The sequence below is a fragment of the Clarias gariepinus genome, chromosome 1 (genome assembly GCF_024256425.1).
Source record: "Clarias gariepinus isolate MV-2021 ecotype Netherlands chromosome 1, CGAR_prim_01v2, whole genome shotgun sequence".
NCBI lineage: Eukaryota > Metazoa > Chordata > Actinopteri > Siluriformes > Clariidae > Clarias > Clarias gariepinus.
The window spans coordinates 8,201,676-8,221,813 of record NC_071100.1 but is presented as its reverse complement, the minus strand read 5'-3'; positions in this window follow the sequence as shown (position 1 = coordinate 8,221,813).

Sequence of the window (20,138 nt, the reverse complement as noted above, 5' to 3'; positions counted from 1 at the left end):
TTAAAGAGATTGAGTTCACTCTCTATACAGAAAGCCCTTCCTTCCTAGGTAAGGTGCTAGCTAGAGAATGCTCTATAATCTATGTTTACTTTAAAATTAAACATAGATAGCTATAAACATGCAAAATACAGATTCCTCCTCACTCAAAAGAGAAATTAAAACTAAGGAGCTCATTCAGCACTTCAGCGAATCCCTCAGAGGGAACAAAGGAGCAGGGCCACCAAATATGACAGGACTGATGGCACATCTTGATTGAAGGCCTTGGACTCTCTCCCCCTGGATAAAATGTGTCAAGAGAAATCTGAGAAATCAGGGCTAGCGATGGCATATAGTGACTGCCATGGTGTGTTTGCATGCTTTAATGCTGGGGAGTGTTCTTTGCTGCTTGGCATATTGCCGAGGATCAGCCACTGATTGGCTACAAAAGCTGCCTTGCCATGCCATGCTGGCTGCTGCACTCCAAATTGCTGCAGCCACCAATCTTTGCTTGGCCTCTTTGGCCTACAAGCAACTTGCCGCCAGCAAACTTGCAACTGCTGTCTCCATTTCATGCCCACCTCCACACATCTTACTTTCTTCATACTTCATTCTTTAATTCCCCATTTCCCCATTATATATTTCTTTTTTATTATTAAATTAAAACACTTAATTTTTGGTCAAGACCTCATCTAGTGTCTGAGTGTCTGAGTTACCCCCAATTTACGTTGCTGCATAAATTAGAATTGTATCACATTCTCATATAGTTAAATTCAATTCAATTTTATTTGTATAACGCAAAGCAGCTTTATACAATCAAAATAATTATTTAAGTTTATATAATTCCACTAAGAGCAGTTCTAAAAATAAATAGCATATTTGATCCTGTTCACATTTTACTTAAATAACGGAATTAATTTAATGTGGTGGCACAGTGCAGCCTCACATATTCAATTCCTGCCTTGGATCTATGTGCATGGAATTTGCATGTTCTCTCTGTGCTTGGTGGGTTTCCTTCCATCCTAACAGTAATGCACCTCCCAGATGTGCATTACTCTCCAGGTTAAAGGCATGCAGATTAGTTCAATTGAAATTCCCCATGGGTGTGGGTGTGTGTGTGTGTGTGTGTGTGTGTGTGTGTGTGTGTGTGTGTGTGTGTGTGTGTGTGTGTGTGTGTGTGTGTGTGTGTGTGTGTGTGTCCTGTGATGGCTTGGCACCCTATCTAGGTTGTACCCTGCCTTGTGCCCTAAATCTCCTGGGAGAGGCTCCAAGCCCCCCTGTATACAGAACATTTGATATAGAAAAAAAAAAAATAACTTGAAGTAATTTAATGCAGATATAAATGTGTAGTTAAGCTTATTCACTCCCTATAGGTAAGGAACCAAACTTTAATCAGAAGAGAGCCTAAACAGTGATTCCAATATAATGATTGAACAAGGGGGAATGGTTTATTGTGGTGGCTGGGACAAAGACGTTGCACACCTGCTTTACTGATCTATATTTATGTGATCTGTATTTATGTGATTTCTTTCTCTCTCTGCAGTGAGCCATGTGTCTGTGGATGATGATGAAGTGATGGTCAATTATTTTATACAAAAACTTGGAGAAAAAGGAAACATGTTAAAAAGAAATGTCTGTCTAGAAGCATAGCTATTAATAACTTAATTAAATGAAATTAATCAAATGACTGATTAACTGTGATGATTTTTTTATTTTTAAATATTCTAGTTAATGCCACCAGAAAGCCTAGATTTAAATATTGCAATCTGTCCTGGTGTGTCTTTAGCACTAGCAAAATCATATTTTGATTTGATAGTAATAAAGCCCATTATTTATTTTTATTTTATCATCATATAGCTTACAATTTAAAAGTATGTATAATGTATATAGGTACACTCCATATCACAGTGTATACTGCAATGTTATACTTTTTTACAAAGGCCATATTTGTACGCCTATTTTTAGCATTGTGAGGTCATGTTGTGTAACACACATTGAAATGATAAATAAGTTCTATTTTGCAGAATGTTTTAATTATCTTTGATTATCTTTGAGATGTTTCTGCAGCTTAATTGTCCACCTGTGGTAAATTCCGTTGATTTGACATCTTTTGGAGCAGGAACCAACTCACCTGTGGGACCCTATATAGACAGGTGTTTGTCTTTCCAAATCATGTCCATACATATGACATAACAAAATGTGGAAAAAGTGATGAGCTGTAAATACTTTCCGGATGCACTCTACTTTTTAAATAAATATTTTACTTTTTAAATGATACTTTTTAAATAAATATTTCTCTGCCATGTTTTTTTTTTTTTATTTTGCCGCCATCACTGGATAAGTCCATTCTTACTAAGGGTTTATGTGTTATTACATGTGGTTTTTACTCTTTAACTTGAACTGAGAGTGCCTGCTGCACCTGACTGCTGATGTGTCGCTCTCTCTCAGGTATCAGTGCTCTTGAATAGACACTACGCCAAGTGCAGCATATCTGTAATATGGGAAATAAAAAATGCAGCTTAAATCATACGGGTAATTAAACCAAAACACAAAACACCTCTGTATAAGGAAATATGAATAACAAGACTAAAAAAAGAACTCACTAAAATTAATATCCCAGAAAAAAGAAATGTCCAGAGGTATATTAGTCCTCAGGGAGCAATTATCTAACAGCAACTTTCACACAGCTTTGATGGAACACTTTAACCCTCATGCTGTGTTCTGGTCAAATCTGACTGATTTACAAGTTTACACTCTAAAAAACTGCAGTAAATTTTATCCATTTCTCACGAGGTTCAATGACTTTGTTTGTACATAATATTTGAACACTTAAAATACATTTGAAGTTTTATGGAACTTTTATACACTCATAGTGCTTAAAAGTTCCATGTTTAAAAGTTATGGTGTTCCCGGTCAAAATGACTGGTTATTGGAAATGAATGACTAAGACTATCAACAGTGCATAAAACAGGCACATGCCTAACACTCCTATTTCACACCTAAACATTCAGGTGTCTTTAAGCAGACACACACGTGCATGAACACACACACACAAACATACTGTTTAAGCCCTTTTCTGGGTTCCATGGCAACCCACATGGGAACCTAACGAGAACATAATTTTTACTACACCTGTTAAAAAACAAAATTGCAACATTTTTTTCAGTCGTCATACACCTTTCTTGCAGCTCTGGAATACAAAGCTTTTTGAGGCGAACACTCGTCAGGCAATTTTTCACACTACAATGTATTTGCAAACCTTCAACATCCTGTCATGTGTGATTCACTTTGATACATCACTCTGGGCATGCAACAGTCTGTGTGGTACGCTCATTCAGGGCTTCTCCACATGGTTAAAAACAACTTTTGGCATTCCCACGAGTCAACAAAGGTTTGGCTAATATTACACATTTAATTCTGTATTGAGTTGGGCAGCTATGGTTTTATGTTCCCTTTCAAAGACTACACTCGATGCTGTGTGAAAACGCTATGGGAACATCTTTTCGTTTTGCTAGTTGTGAAGCATGTGTGTATCAAACACGCCAAATTTTGGCTTATATAACCTCGGTAGGGTGACGTCATCTGATTAGACGCACCTGCAGGTTATAAATACAGGTGAACCGGAGACATTCCTCAGATCTTTTGTCTTCACCGCTTTGTGTGCGTGTGTGTGTCAACAAGCATACTAAAAATCTAACAGCAGAATTTAAAGCTTATAAAACTCACCAGACAAAAATGGCGAAGTTTAGAGCTAGATGTCCCCCTCTGTGCGATATTTTCCTTTCGGAGGGCGATATGCACACTTTCTGCTTTGAATGTTTGGGTGAGAAGCACGCTTACGAAGGGCTTAATGGAGAGTGCAAGCACTGTGATCTTCTCCCCATGAAGCTGCTACACGTGTGCCTCGCGTTCTTTAGGGAGCCACGAGCCGCGCTGCACTTATGGGGATCACAGGCTGACTTGGCCGAGGCACGAGAGATGGAGCCCCTCCTTTCTCTCGCACTCTCCCCCGATCCCGAACTCTCTCCTTCCACTTTACGAGCGCACTCCGGTGCCGCTCGTGGGTGCGTTGAAGAGACTCACTCCCCTGCTTCTGTGGAAATGGAAGTAGCTTCCTCAGAACGCTCCTCTAAAGATGAGAGAGAATATGAGCAGCTGCTTGAGGTTATAACGCGTGCAGTTGAACGACTGCATATTGATTGGCCACAGGAGCAAGCTCACCCAAAACACTCAAAATTACACGCAGGTTCCTGTTGGGTGGCCAGGAGATGGAGCCAAAACGCCGCTCTCTCCCATTCTTCGAAATATTTCATCCAAGAATCCTTTTTCTTAACGTATTTTTGTTTCATCGGTTTTGTTGTATTCGAATATCGTGGACGCAAAAGCACGAGGCTACACCATGATGCCCCAGATAGAAGAGACGCTTGCGGGATATCTCTTGCCTGCGGCATCATCTTCATTAAAGAAACCAACACTTCCCTTCAAGCCGTATAGAACTTCTTTTAACCTTGTAGGAAAAGAGTTTCAAGCAGCAGGTCAGGCCGGCGCTTCCTTGCACACCATGGCGGTTTTGCAGGCATACCAGGCCGATCTGATGAAAGATCTGAGCACGAGCAGCACGGTGAATCAAGAAGCATTCACTGAATTACGCCGGGCTGCTGATTTATCCCTGCGTGCGACTAAACAGACAGCCCGTGCTATCGGCCGTTCTATAGCCTCTTTGGTGACTACTGAAAGACACCCATAGCTAAATCTAACAGGCATCAAGGATTTCTTTGGGAAACAGCCTCCAAAAGATCAGATCGCCGCACTGTCTTCTTTGCTAAAAATAAGTCCTGATAGCCTACGCGATCAGGACCGGGGGATCAGCACTCAGCACTCTTTCCCTTAAGAGCATGCCCTCCCGGGCACCACCAGTGGGTTGGTGTTCAGTTTCCGCTGCCTCTGGTGTTTCGGACGACACCGATATTCAAAGATATGTTAGTGCACGAGAAGAGTGTGGTTCTCGGATCTAGTATCCCTCTTCAACGGCTCACCATGGGTGATTCCAATGAGGTGGGATCTTCTGTCTCAGGCGCAGGGGACAATATTTCACCCCCGGCCCGAGTTTTTTGGAACCTTCACGTTTAGTCCCTGAACGGGACCAACTAAGTCAAGCTGGTCTCCCAGCCAGCATAATTAAGACTATTCTAAGTGCTAGGGCTCCCTCCCCTAGATGAGCTTATGCCCTTAAATGGAATGTATTTGAAAGTTGGTGCATGACGAAGCAGGTAGACCCAGTCCACTGCCGAATTGTTTCAGTGCTGGAGTTTCTGCAGGAAAAGTTGCCTCGGGCTTGTGCCCTAGTACTCTCAGGACTTACGTAACCGCTATTTCAGCCTGTCACGTCCTGAATGATGGGGTTATTGTGAAACACTCCCCTTCTTTTTGTTGAACCACTAGAGTCAGCGCCTCAGGTTTCTGACCCTTAAGATGGTTTTTCTAATGGCCTTTACCTCTCTAAGAGGATTGGAGATCTGTCAGTCTCCCCATCCTGCCTAGACTTGCCCCTGGGCTAGTCAGGGCCATTTTGCATCCTCACTGAACTATCTTCCGAAAGTTCCATTAACAACATGCACCCTATTATTTTTGAAGCCTTCTGTCCTCCGCCTTTACAGCTTCGGAGCAGGAGAGACTTCACTTACTGTCCAGTATGTGCTCTTCAGATTTACATCCACCGCATCAGCCAGTGGTGTAAGTCAGAGCAGCTTTTACATGTTTTGGGGCCGCAACCGGGGGGCGGCCGCCACTGCACTGGGTGAGAGATGCTATTGCCCTCTCCTATGAGGCGCGTGGGCTCACTTCGCCTCTAGGAATCAGGGCTCATTTAACCAAGGGGATCGCCTCATCTATTGCACTAGCAAGAGGTATTCCCCTGCAGACTTCTCGGCCTTGTGCGCACACGCTACACAACCTTGGTGTCCAGACACTTGCAGTGCGGTGACGTTGGTACTCTTGTTCCCATAGCATTTTCACGCAGCATCGAGGGTAGCCTTTAAAAGGGAACGTCTCTAATAAAGTAGTTGTACTGCAAATAAAACATACAGATATACACGATTTAAATGTACATGGAAAATTACTTACAGTATTTCTTCAATCTGAATGTGTGATGTAGTCTAATACTACTAATAACTACACTACAACAAAATTATTGCAATTAATTTTATAAATTATGTAAAACGAATCAATAAAGCAAAACGCAACACTAAAAACAATTCTAAAGTGACCATTAAATCACTTTGACACTTAACAATATTACGATTTAACAGTGCTGCTGCTAGAAGACAGTGCTGTCAATCAGTGTATGACTAAACACACCCATAGTGTTATTTTTCTTTTAGCTTGTTACAGTTCTTAAATAAAAAAAAATAAAAAATAAAAAAATAAATAAAACATTAGCAACAAAGGTATGTGGATACATTACAAAATTGAGGTCTGCAGCCGGAAGCCTGGAGAGGTTTAATGTCTCCTCCACATTTTGCATCATGCTTCAACTTTGTTCAAATATTCCCTTCTTTCACTTAAAAGATGTTTTTGACATGTGCTGAAACAAATCAAAGCAAACAGTGAGACAAATATTCATTAAGAGTTGTGTAGAAAACATTTGAATAATTAAACTGGAATCATTCTGCTGACACCTGAAGACATAAAGGGTTAAGACCGACAAGCAAAGCAAAAATATAAATATGTTCTAAGAACCACACACTCCCAAAAACAAATTGTTTAAAGCACCTAGGCAAATCTGAAGGACTAAAAACATTGTCACAAACTTAAAAAAAACTAAAAAAAATTGAAGTAAATGAAAATGAAGACGAGAAAAATTATGTTTAACATCTAACCTGTACTAATTAACCAGCATACTATGCATCCCTAGCACAGGATGTTTATGGTTTTTGTCTGGAACAAACAATAACAATTTACTATAAATTAATATAAAAAAATATTCAGAAATTTAAATAAAATGTAACTTAAAACAGTAAATAATAATAATAATAATAATAATAATAATAATAATAATAACAATAGAATAACCTAGTTAGGATAACAGCTCTGCAGTACAGTACAGAACTGCAGGACTTCAGTGCAGGATAATAATCAAATTTTAATTCAACTACGGTTCCAACTACATTGCAAAGCATTGAACTTCACAAAACTGCACTATAAAAGTTATTATTATTTTTTTGATCTCAAAAACCTTTGGTATTTTTTGTAAGGGTACATTAACACTAGTAAGCCTCAAATAATTAAATAAAACAACATAGAATCAATCAAATCAATAATAGGAGCAGGGTCAATATTTACTAGTCTGCTATCTAAGATATTTTAGTAAGCTAGCACTTAGTATAGTGATATTAGTCTGCTTTTAAAGATATATTTGGAAACATATTGTACAGATACAATGGAGCTAATTGTTAACATCAGGTATGTGTATCTAAATATGTGATATATTAATGTTACAGTCGTTTACTAAATATATGTTATCACACTGCAAAATGCTTAGTAGTTAGCTAGCGTTACTTATTGTTGCTGTCATTCTGTTAAAGCGTTCTGAGGCTCTGGCATCAAAAAGACATACTGTACAGTAGACCACAGTAAACCTTGAGTTGTGGTGGTGTTATTTTTGACATTTTAACTACTCTGACAGAATTCCCTACTAGTAGAAGAAATTTATAGTATCAGTATCGATACTTTCTCAATATATTATACCCATAGTTTTGATTCGTTGTAGCCCTGCAAAATTATGTTTTGTTAAAGGAGGCAACATTCCCTGACATACTGTTCTGCACATGCATGGTATATGTGGGTAATAGAAAGTGATTGGTAAGACAAAACCAATTTTGTAAGACAAAAGTATAGAACATCTGTTGTCTGCTACACATTGCAGCGTGGTGCGACTACACACACAAGCAAAGGCTCATCCTGACTGAAGATGAAGGTTTCCAAATCCTGATTTCATTAGAACCCAATGTGTCCATTTAACTATATATTTTATTTTAACAAATAGAAATAACTGTAAGAATGCAAGAATGTATTTGGAAAAATGGGGGAAAGAAAGGGTTTTAAGGAGGAAAAAAGTATAAAAGGATAGGGAAGTCATGAGGGTGTGCATCTCCGGGTCTGGAGGCAGTGCCCAGTTGCCATGTGGGCACGAGGCTGGCAGGCAGAGTAGGCCCGTGTGGTTATCGGCTCCTGTATGCTCCTTATAGAGTGGCTCCTCTCGCTGTCTTGGTCAGTAGACTCCTTTCAGTTCTCCTTGGGTGAAGCCACAGATGGGGGTCCAACGTGACATCCAGAAGCTGGGAGGCTTTTCCTGGCTGGAATTACGGGCCTTAATGTGGAGCACAGCTTTTCCTCTACGGCTTCAGGATCACGACGGCTGGCTTTAAGCAGAGTGAAAGTGATCATGCAGTCTTTAAAATGATTAAATGGCTTCATTTAGTACTAGTCTGGAAATCCCTGGGGTGCACGACATCACCCCTCTCACATGCCACCCTACACATTTAGCACCTGCCGCGAGACACTTAGCTTTAAACCACTGGACTTCGAGCTAAACTCCCTGTCTTGTTTTTATAGCACAGAGAAAGCTCAAGATACATTAAAGATGCTGATTCCCCAGCTGTGCCCAATCTGTGTACTACATAGTGAGTCTATGGAGTGAGCAAGAAGTGACAAAGGATTTAGATGCACACCCATCACGGGCACTCGCCATGACACAACATAAACAATAAACCAGAACAACTCTAACACACTTATAACTACCAAACCAATATATTCTCACTTACTTACACATTTATACCACTTTATCCTGTATTAATAGCTACCAAAGTATCATACTATTTTTTTTATTTTATATTTTTTATTTTATTTTTAGGAATTTTTATTTGTTTATTAGTTAGAGACCTGAGAGAAGAGCTTGTGGCTGTGGTGGTTTTGGTTCTTCTTCTTCTGCTAATTTTTATTTTTGTTAATGACATGATATGTAAAGAAAGAAGGAAGTGTATCATAAGCAACTTGAAACTATGCTGAATAAAAATAACTTCACTACTACTTATGCTTATCTTATACACTCTAAAAAATAAAACTGTGCTGTACTCAATTTTTTTGGTGAAACATTTTTACCCTTAAAAATATTGAGTAAATATAAAAAAATATAAAAATCATGTAAAATATACTTCATGAGTTGAGTACAAGTCAGTAAAAAAAATAAGTAGACCTGAATAACTATATTTAGTACAATGATGTACAAAATTAAGTAAATGTAATGAAAATCAGAAGTTAATGCAAAGTGAAAATGAGTAAAATAATTATTTTATCCTTATTTTATTATTTTATTCCTTTAAATGCTTATGATCTCTGCTGAGCCCGCCCCTCAGTTCTGTGGGGAGTGTCTTTACAACACACGTGGGGTATAGCCCCGGGAGTGTAGTCCAGTGCGGGCAATGCTTTGGACTGCATTACCCACAAAGCATTGCCCGCAACACAGTGCTTTGTGGGTGATGCAGTCCAAACTGGAAAACGCTGGAATATGGAGCCTGAGCCTGTTTTCTTCAGTCGTTTTTGGTTTGATTTAAGTACGGAACCCACGCGGAAGTTTGTAATATCGCCTGACAACGCAGAAATTAAAAGAATGGACATGCATCGACTCGATTTGTCTCTCATCACTGCATGGGCATGAATTAACAAGCTGTTATGCTGCCGCAAGCAACAACAACATAAAGCGGAGAAGCTTACTGAGAGAGATACGGACACGATGTGTTTACTGATGTGTTTACATGACTTCTTAATCTTCGACAGACATCGTTATAAACCATCTAACGTTACAAAGGTAAGCATAATATAGTTTTCCGACTACGTACACAGTTTGCAACTAGACAATCACCTTAATGCATTGTTTATTATAAACGGGCGATTAGGAATTATATAGAGACGGATGTACATAAGAGAAGACGACATAACACATAAAGACAAGTTAACTTACACTACGCATTCATCGTGATTATTAGAAAAGGCGATCTGCAAAGATTCATAGAAAAAGAAATTACTCACTGAGCCTGGTGAAGATGAAGCAGGAATACGAAGCGTTAGTACAGATCCATTTTTTAGGAGCTGCTTCCTAGTAAAACCTGCTTTATATTGACCCGTGTTTATAAAGCAGTCTGGTGAAAAATGATTAGCGCAAACATGAACGCATTTAGGTAGATCGACAGGGACGTTAGCTTTAAAAACTAAATTCAGCCACTGCGTCCTCAGAGGCTCAGATGTCGGTAGTGAATGACGACTGCTGTGTTCACTATTACACTCAACAACTGTACACCACAATCGCTTAGGCGGCATTTTGCTCCAGTGGCGAAAAACAATGGCCGACAGCTTCTTCTCACACGGGGCGGGTCTTTGCTAAAACACCAGTGTCAATCAACTAGTGTAGGAGCGGCCTCTTTTGGTGTGGCGTCACACGGCAAGGCATTTGAGATTGGCCTGATTTCAGAAGGGGCGTGTTATTGTAATAAATGAAAAGAAAACCACTGGGCGGCTCTTTATCATCGTAGAGTGGTTGTGTACGCACTCTCCTAACACACAGTTCAGTCCAAACAGCTTAAAAAAGTGCATGTAGGCCTGTATGACCCCTTTAGGGTAACATAACCTTTTTATAGCTGTGAAATTTACAAGGCCACAGAATCATTTTTAGAGTGTAAGCTACTTAATGTTTTATTGATGTGATCTTTATTATTGTACATTGATGGGGGGAGGTGGAGCAGAGTATCACCTGTATTCAGAGGCGTAGCAATAGGGCGGGCAAGACAGGCAATTGCCTGGGGCCCTGCATTTTGAACAATCTAAAATGTCATTATCAAAAACATACACGTAACATGGAGCAATATATACACATCCCCTAGAGGGCTCCCTCTAGCGTTACGCTGGATGTGCTTGCTTTTTCTTCATGATGCCTTAGCCGCGGTTTTCAAACTGGCACAGCAGCACTTATTACTAGGCAGCCAAAAGTGAAAAAAAAAAAACAAGAGGAGGAGGAAAAGAGAAAACATGACAGCGGTAAGTTAAGTGATGGAGATCATTGATGACTTAATAAGAAATTTTATGACTAACCAGTCTGTTTTTTGTTGTTTCAGCTTATTTTCGTTTAATAATTTTCTAGATTGTCTAATTTCTAATAGGGTTACTAGCTAGGGTTACACGTACTGTAGCAGCAGCATGTATTTTATGTGTAACGGGTATAGAAATTAACCTGTTAAATTGTTAGAATTTACACAAAATTGTTCATTTCATATACCTGATGTAGATGCCTGTTCGAGGTAGGCCCTTTCCCCTTTAAATCCTGTGATGTCATCTAAAGCCAATACAATTTCCTGTTTTGTCCCCTCCTCTTCCCTTTTCCTGATGGAACTGTATGGAAGAGGTATGTTGTTTCTGACTCCCTGTAATCCAATTAAATCTTTATTTTTATTATTCTTTTTATTTCTATATCTTTACTCCAATTTGTGTGTATAATGTTATAAAATATATTTGCATGATTATTTTATGGCATTTTTCATTTTTTTGGGTTATATTACCAATTTTGGCTTAAACATGTGGAAATCAAGCACATGATGTACATCACATTTATTTTATAGAGAACAAGGGCTATTCTCACTCGAAGGCTGTTTGTTCCTTTATGTGTCAGGTATGTTTCTTAATATTTAATTTTTAAGTTTATTTACATATGTTCAATTATTTATGCTGTAATTCTGCCCTTTTCCTGATGGAACTGTATGGAAGAGAGAACAAGGGCAATTCTTACTCGAAGGCTGTTTGTTCCTTTATGTGTCAGATTAAATGCTTCCAGTGAACCGCCATCTGTGTCCCGTGTCTGATTCACACAACGCAGAATAAAGTCTAACTGGAGTGACCGGTTACACGTGGTGCCGTGACCCTTTGGATTTTACGTGATTGGCTGCTCGCCGCTCACCGGGAGTGCTGCTTCGGATAAACTGCGCATGCGCTGCGCGTTGCTTCAGGGACGCCGGAGGAGTGTTTCGCCGATTGGAGAAGCCGCCTCGCGTTTTGGTCTCGTCTCCCGATTTCATCTTGTCCGTTGCTCACCGTTGGATGGTTTCACCCAAACGCTTGCACTTGGTGAGGTATGGTGAAAAACTGTTTAGGCTTTTATCAAAGATTATTCGGCATCTTGTTTGTCTTCGAAAGGCATTGAACTGTTAGCAGCACATTTAACGTGACTGAGTTTTCGCGCTGCTGCACGCTCATTATTAATTAAAAAAAAAAAAAAAAAAGTTTTGTACTGTACTCACGCTGCTGTTTTAGTGATTGTCGCGTGTGGAACTTTTTTTCTTCTTCTCTTTTTCCTACCCTGTACAGCATTATACTGAACTTCTGATTACTTTGTAAAAGTGCTAGTACATGGTTGTTTCTGCAAGTGCATATACGCTCATCTATGTAAGGTTGTGATTTCATTTTTTAATTCTTTTTCTTATTGCCTTCGAGATAGTTATTACGTTTCTTTTTGTGATCTCTACTTTACTTAAGTCATGTTTGAGGACACTATTAGTCAGGATAACGTTAGCCCTCTGCGACAGCCCAGTGCTGTGTTCTCAGTAGGTAGGGGTAGAGGGAATATAGTTAATCATACTGAGAACTTATCTGAAATTTCACCTCGATGTGTTGGTAGGGGTAGATTCTTCTTTAATGCTGAAACTGACCATACACATGCATCTGATTCAGGTATTGGTGCCTCAGTGGGCCCAGCTGCTTGTTCCACTCCTTATACGTGTCCAAATACTGATCGTGTTATCACTGAGTCTTTAGGTGGTATTATCTCTGATTTGGCACAGAAAATTGGTGAAAGCATTTCAACCAGTCTCAATTTAACACAACAGCCAGCCCTCATGCAGTCCATGTCAAATGTGCAGCACTCTAGTGGATGTGTTGATGGTTCCAAGCTGAAAGTTATTGTGCAACATGATGTTACGCCTCCACCATTCTTCAGAGGTGATAAGAGTGATTCATTTACCGTGCATGAATGGGAAGACATGATGCGCACTTATTTGAACAGTAGGAAATGCACTGACGATGCTGAGGTCTGTGAGTTCATTTTAGCTAGGTTAGCAGGAAAAGCAAGGGATGTAGTCAAAGTATCTCTGCGCAGCTTTTCTGGACCAACTGCTGCAGTGCCCCCTAGCAGAGTGTTTGATATTTTAAAGCGTAATTTCAGCGAGTCAACATATTCTAACATGCCTATGGCTGACTTTTATAACACACTTCCCAAGGTAGATGAGGGTCCAATGGATTATTGGATAAGGCTAAATAAGGCAATTGATGTGGCTGACGAGTGTTTGCGTGGGCGGAACAAATGCGTTGAAGACCCAGCAGCTGAAGCTGTCATGATGTTTGTCTCTCACTGTCCAGATCCTGGACTTGCGTTGTCTTTTCAGTTCAAACCTGCTGAACAGTGGAGTGCGGCCGAGGTTCAAGAGCGGCTGGATTGTCACCATAGGGACACGAAAAGAGCTTCAATTAGAACCCCACGTTACCCATCTGTGTCCGCTTGCCATCAGAATACAGTGACGGTTTGTGATGATTCAGTATGCAGTCTTCCGAAACAACCTGAACTCCCGTCAGGTCAGTCACCAAGTTCTAATGTTCTGTTAAACCCCAACGCCGCCCCTTTTGTCTCAAATACCGATACGCAACAGCTGGTTGATATGATGGGTAAAGTTTTAGCGCTATGTACTGCCTCATTGTCAACGTCCAACTCGGCGTGTCCTAGCAGGGCCTCAGGTTTTAAGCCCGACGTTAGTCCGGCGTGTAGAGTATGTCAGTCAAAGGAGCATACAACGTATACTCACTGTATGCGTCATAGGCTGTGTCGTAACTGTTTCAAACCTGGACACTTTAAGAGTAACTGTACAAGGGCAGCAGACTCTAACCCACTTCCTCCTCTTACGCAGTTAAACTAAACAGCCCATGCGTGGAGGGGGTTAGCGTGGGCGGTGACGAACTTCCCCTTAAAGATGCGTTCGACCCAAAAGAAGTTTTTGTGAATAGTTGTAAATTGTTGCCACCTGACAAAACAGTGTTGTATGTGGGATCTCAGAAAATTGATGGAGCTAGTGATCTGTTTTATGCTCTTTTGACTGTCGGGGGCAGGTCCGTACTTAATGGTTTGCTTGATTCTGGCAGTATGGCTTGCACCCTGAGTACAGATGGCGAATCTAAGTTACGTGCTGATGGCGTTCTCCCAGAACCCTCTGTGATTCCCAGTGACATGGTCCTAGTTGGCTGTGGTGGTCTTACTGTTCATCCTAAATGCACGTATGATCTGGAAATTGAGGTATACGGGTCTAAGTTTATTGTGCCTACTTTGGTAGTACCTGGGCAGAAGGATGAGTTTATTATTGGCAGTAATGTCATCAAACATGTGCTTCGGAAGATGAAGGAGGAGAAGAAATACTGGAAGCTAATTTCCAGCCAAAGCGGCAACGCTGAGTGTGAAGAGTTTCTTGAGCTATTGAGCTGTACTTCTCGTTGGTCTGGGTCAACTCGACCTGAAAAACTTGGCTCAGTTAAGCTTCGTCAAGCAGTCACTTTACTTCCCAGGTGTGAGCACCTTGTCTGGGGAAAATTGCCTGGGAATGCTCATATTTCCCCTGGTAGCACGGTCATTGTTGAGCCCACTACATCACGTTCAGCGCCCCGTCATGTTCTTGTTGGGCGTGTGGTATCTCCTTTGTGGGGCGATCGGTGGGTGCCAGTGAAAATACTTAATCCCACCCAGTCTCCAATCACTCTTCGTCGTAATACAAAGCTGGCTGACGTGTCCCCTTGCTTGGCGGTGGAGGATGTTACTGTCACACAAGGTCTGTGCAGACCTCTCAATGTCCCTGATTCAGCTTTCACCAAGCCTTTTCCATCTGTAGACCCAACGCAATTACTGCATGAGTATGGTTTGGGGGATATTGACATTGATGGGTGTGAGGTCTCAAAGTCATGTAAGGAGGAGTTAGCGAGTCTTATTGTGTCCTATTGTGACATTTTCTCAAGAGACAGGCTTGACTGTGGAGAGGTGAAGGACTTTGTCCACAGGATCCATCTGTGCGATGAGCGTCCTTTCCGTCTGCCCTATCGCAGAATTCCCCCTGCCCACTATCTCAAGTTAAGAGAGGTTATTTCTGACATGGAGGAGAAGGGAATCATTAGTAAGTCCATCAGTGAGTACGCGTCTCCCTTGGTAATGGCCTGGAAGAAAGATGGCTCTCTGAGGGTTTGTACTGATTTTCGCTGGCTTAATGCAAAAACTGTCAAGGATGCTCATCCTTTGCCTCATCAGGCAGATTGCCTAGCTGCTCTTGGCGGCAATCTTCTGTTCAGCTCTATGGATTTAACATCTGGATTTTACAACATTCCTCTCCATGTGGCTGATCGGCATTACACAGCATTCACAACACCCATGGGCCTATATGAATATAATCGTCTTCCACAAGGCCTGTGTAATAGTCCAGCATCCTTTATGCGCATGATGCTTAGCATATTTGGTGATCTCAACTTTTCCAGCCTTCTTTGTTATCTTGATGACTTACTGATTTTCGCCCGTTCTGAACAGGAGGCCTTAACACGCTTGGAAGTGGTGTTTTCACGGTTGCGGACGAGTAATTTGAAATTGGCTCCGAAAAAGTGTCACTTTCTCAGGCAGTCTATCAAATTTCTTGGTCATGTGATCAGCGGTTCTGGTGTGTCCGTAGATGAAGACAAGGTAGCGGTCATTTCTGCTTTTCAGAAGAAAGACCTGATGAAAGAGGATGGCTCCACGCCTTCTTCAAAGAAAATAAGATCATTTCTGGGCATGGCCCTTTACTACCAAAGCTTTATCCCTGGATGTTTACGAATCGCAAAGCCACTGTTTAATCTGACAGCTGGCCAAAAACGGTTGGTAAAAGGGTCGTTTAGTCGAAAGCGAGCTGGAACTTTCCGTGAGTTGTCTCCCCAAGACTGGACCCCCGACTGTGACGTCGCCTTTGAGGGGTTGAAAAGAGCCGTTTTGGAGAGCGTAGTACTTGCTCACCCTGACTTTGAGCGTCCCTTTATTCTTTGTACTGACGCGTCATTGGACGGCCTAGGTGCGGTGCTTTCTCAAGTTCCTCCTGGTGGGGATAAGGCACGTCCAATAGCCTTTGCCAGCAAGTCCTTGAGCCGCAGCCAAGCCAATTACCCTGCACACAGACTGGAGTTCTTGGCTCTCAAATGGTCCATATGTGACAAGTTCAGCCACTGGCTTAAAGGCCATGAGTTCACTGTGTGGACTGATAACAACCCGCTCACATATATCATGACAAAACCTAAATTAGACGCATGTGAGCAGCGTTGGGTTTCAAAACTTGCTCCGTACAATTTTAAGATAAAGTACGTTCCTGGAAGATCCAATGTTGTGGCGGATGCACTAAGTCGCGACCCGTTCACCAAACCAGTAAGCCAGCGTCTCTTGTCTGAGCCTTATTCTGCATTGTTGGAGCAGGTAAACAGTATGGACGATGATTCTGTGCAGAAGACGTTCCATCTGACATGCCAGCCGCAAACACTTGATGCTGTGGAAAAAAGCTGTGAAACAGATGTTTCCATGACTGCTGAGGATGTGTCATCCATTTTGTCATCTTGCGGTGATTGGGATTTGGGTGCTGTGTCCAGAGCAACATCTCTGGCTGATCACATGAGCTCTGTTGTTCCCGACTGCCAAGATGTCATCCATACCTTTTCATTGTCTGAACTGCAAAGTCATCAACACGAAGATCCAGTTGTTTCAAGGGTGACTTTTTATGTCAGTAGGAAGTGCAGACCTTCCAGACGTGAGCGTGTAAATGAGGGTTTGCATGTTTTGAGATTGTTGAGGCAGTGGGACAAACTCTCTTTGCTTAATGGTATCCTGTACAGAGCCATCAAAGATCCTCTCACAAGACACAAGAAATTTCAGTTTGTCTTGCCTGATTCCCTAAAACAGCGAGCTCTTTCTGGTGTTCATGATTTGGCTGGTCACCAAGGGCAACCACGTACCCTATCTTTAGCCCGCCAGAGGTTCTATTGGTCCGGAATGGAACAGGATGTGCGTGATTACGTCAGGAGATGTACCCGTTGTGTCCTGAGTAAAACTCCAGAACCGGCAGCAAGAGCACCTTTGGAGAGCATTAAGACCACTGCACCCTTGGAGCTTGTTTGTATTGATTTCTGGGCTGCTGAAAATAGGCACAATAAATCTGTTGACGTTCTTGTAATCACAGATCACTTCACCAAGCTAGCACACGCTTTTCCTTGCCAAAACCAATCTGCTAAGACCGTTGCAAAGAAACTTTGGGATGGCTTCTTCTGCGTTTATGGCTTCCCAAAACGTATCCATTCAGACCAGGGTGCTAGTTTTGAGAGCGAGCTTATAGCGGAGCTGCTGCTTCTTACCGGTGTTGACAAATCGCGAACTTCTCCATACCATCCAATGGGGAACGGTGGAACTGAAAGGTTTAACAGAACATTGGGTAACATGCTAGGATCGCTTCCTCATAGATCTAAACAAAAGTGGCCACAGTTAGTGCAGACTATGACTTTCGTGTATAACTGCACTGCCCATGAAACAACTGGGTTTGCCCCGTTTTATCTAATGTTTGGTAGGGTTCCGAGATTGCCTATTGATCTGATGTTTCAGAGTGTTCTTCGTGATGAGTCCATCTGTAATTATAATGACTATGTCCAATCTCTTGTCAGAGACCTGCAGTCTGCTATGGGGCTGGCTCAAATGAACTCTACTGCAGAACAAAAGCATCAGTCTGACCAATACAACAAGAAGGTTAAGGGTCTACCTTTGTTAGTTGGTGATCAAGTTCTCATTGCCAACAAAGGCTGTAGGGGTAAACGGAAGCTCGCCGATAAATGGGAGCCCACCATGTATTCCATTGTTTCCTCTAACCCATCTTTGCACATTTATAAGATCCGCAGCAACTCTGGTCACGAGAGAGTAGTGCATCGGAATCTATTGTTGCCAGTTAACTTTCTCCCTTTGCCCACAGATGGGTCTGACTTTTCTGACCGTGAAAGTGGTGATATTGATCACTGTTCCGCACCTTCTCAATCTGCACGTGATCTAGCTGAATCTGCAGTATCAGTTACAGATGATTCGTCACATGCAGATTCTCTGTCCGTCATTTCTCATAGGGCTGTCTGTGATGATGATCCTGTTGCTTCTTGGGTTTCATCCCATTCTTCTCAAACTCTTTCTGAGGCACATGATGATTTGTCAGTTGTCGATCATGATGCCGGTGCAGACGCCCCTTTACCGGTTATACCTGTCTCTAACTGTTCATGTGACCCTGTGGTTACCAGTGATTCCAGAAATCGGTACACCACCAGGCTTGGTAGAGTAATTAGGCCTGTCCGTAGACTAATTGAGTCAATGGTTCAACTTGAGTCCTTCCTAGGTAGTGAGCCTAGATCTCCAGTTATTGATATTTAGAGCTGTGCATTGTATTACATTGTATACCTTTTTTTACATGCACTGTATGACATGCTGAGTTATTTGTTTTCTCATGTATCTTTATAAATTCTGTCTTTACATCAGGTCTGGATATTTCTAAGTGTAATGGGCACTTTGTATGTGTCTGCAACATGTGTTGAAGTTTGGCCAACTTCATTCATATTTGCACCCCTTTGTTGGGGAGCTTTCTATGCTGATGGTCTGTTTTTTTTTCTGGAATGTGGACCAAATGATCCTTCTGACCTGTTTTTTTTGTTTGTGTGTTGCTTTTCATGCGTTTATATACTCTGTGAATTTTGTATAAATTCTGGGGGGGTGAGTGTAACGGGTATAGAAATTAACCTGTTAAATTGTTAGAATTTACACAAAATTGTTCATTTCATATACCTGATGTAGATGCCTGTTCGAGGTAGGCCCTTTCCCCTTTAAATCCTGTGATGTCATCTAAAGCCAATACAATTTCCTGTTTTGTCCCCTCCTCTTCCCTTTTCCTGATGGAACTGTATGGAAGAGGTATGTTGTTTCTGACTTCCTGTAATCCAATTAAATCTTTATTTTTATTATTCTTTTTATTTCTATATCTTTACTCCAATTTGTGTGTATAATGTTATAAAATATATTTGCATGATTATTTTATGGCATTTTTCATTTTTTTTGGGTTATATTACCAATTTTGGCTTAAACATGTGGAAATCAAGCACATGATGTACATCACATTTATTTTATAGAGAACAAGGGCTATTCTCACTCGAAGGCTGTTTGTTCCTTTATGTGTCAGGTATGTTTCTTAATATTTAATTTTTAAGTTTATTTACATATGTTCAATTATTTATGCTGTAATTCTGCCCTTTTCCTGATGGAACTGTATGGAAGAGAGAACAAGGGCTATTCTCACTCGAAGGCTGTTTGTTCCTTTATGTGTCAGATTAAATGCATCCAGTGAACCGCCATCTGTGTCCCGTGTCTGATTCACACAACGCAGATTAAAGTCTAACTGGAGTGACCGGTTACATATGCAGGTATTAATAGGCTGCAATAGGTGATAATGTTAATGAGGTGAACATCCCCACTTGACAAGTTTTGGTACTGTGTTTTGCTGCCAGTGGAGAGCTCACAAAACAATTTAAATAAATATCATAACATTTACTTAGTTTACATTTTTATTTAGCTCTTCTACATTAAAAATAGTTAACATAATTAATTGTAAACTAACAATGAACTAATAGTTAATAAACTGTAAATTAAACTAAAACGATTAAATTAAAATGCTAATCATGTACAGTATTTCTGCATTCAGGAGCATTACTTAAGTTCCTGTCATCACCACCACCTCAGGGAGATCCTTCTGTCCACCCCAGTCCATCCTTCTAACAGTGAAAATGGTAAGCTCAGGATGTTAGATGTAGTGTTGCTATATCAATACATATATCACCGTTGCCTCTGCTGAGAGAAGCTTTTCAGCTTTAAAGCTGATAAAAACATGCATCAGGTCAAAAATGAACCAAGAGAGGTTATCAGCACTGGCACTAATTTAAATTGAACGGAAAATACGAAGATCTTTGAATATGGAGGACACAGTGACAGCATTTTTGTAGCTTAGGCTCAT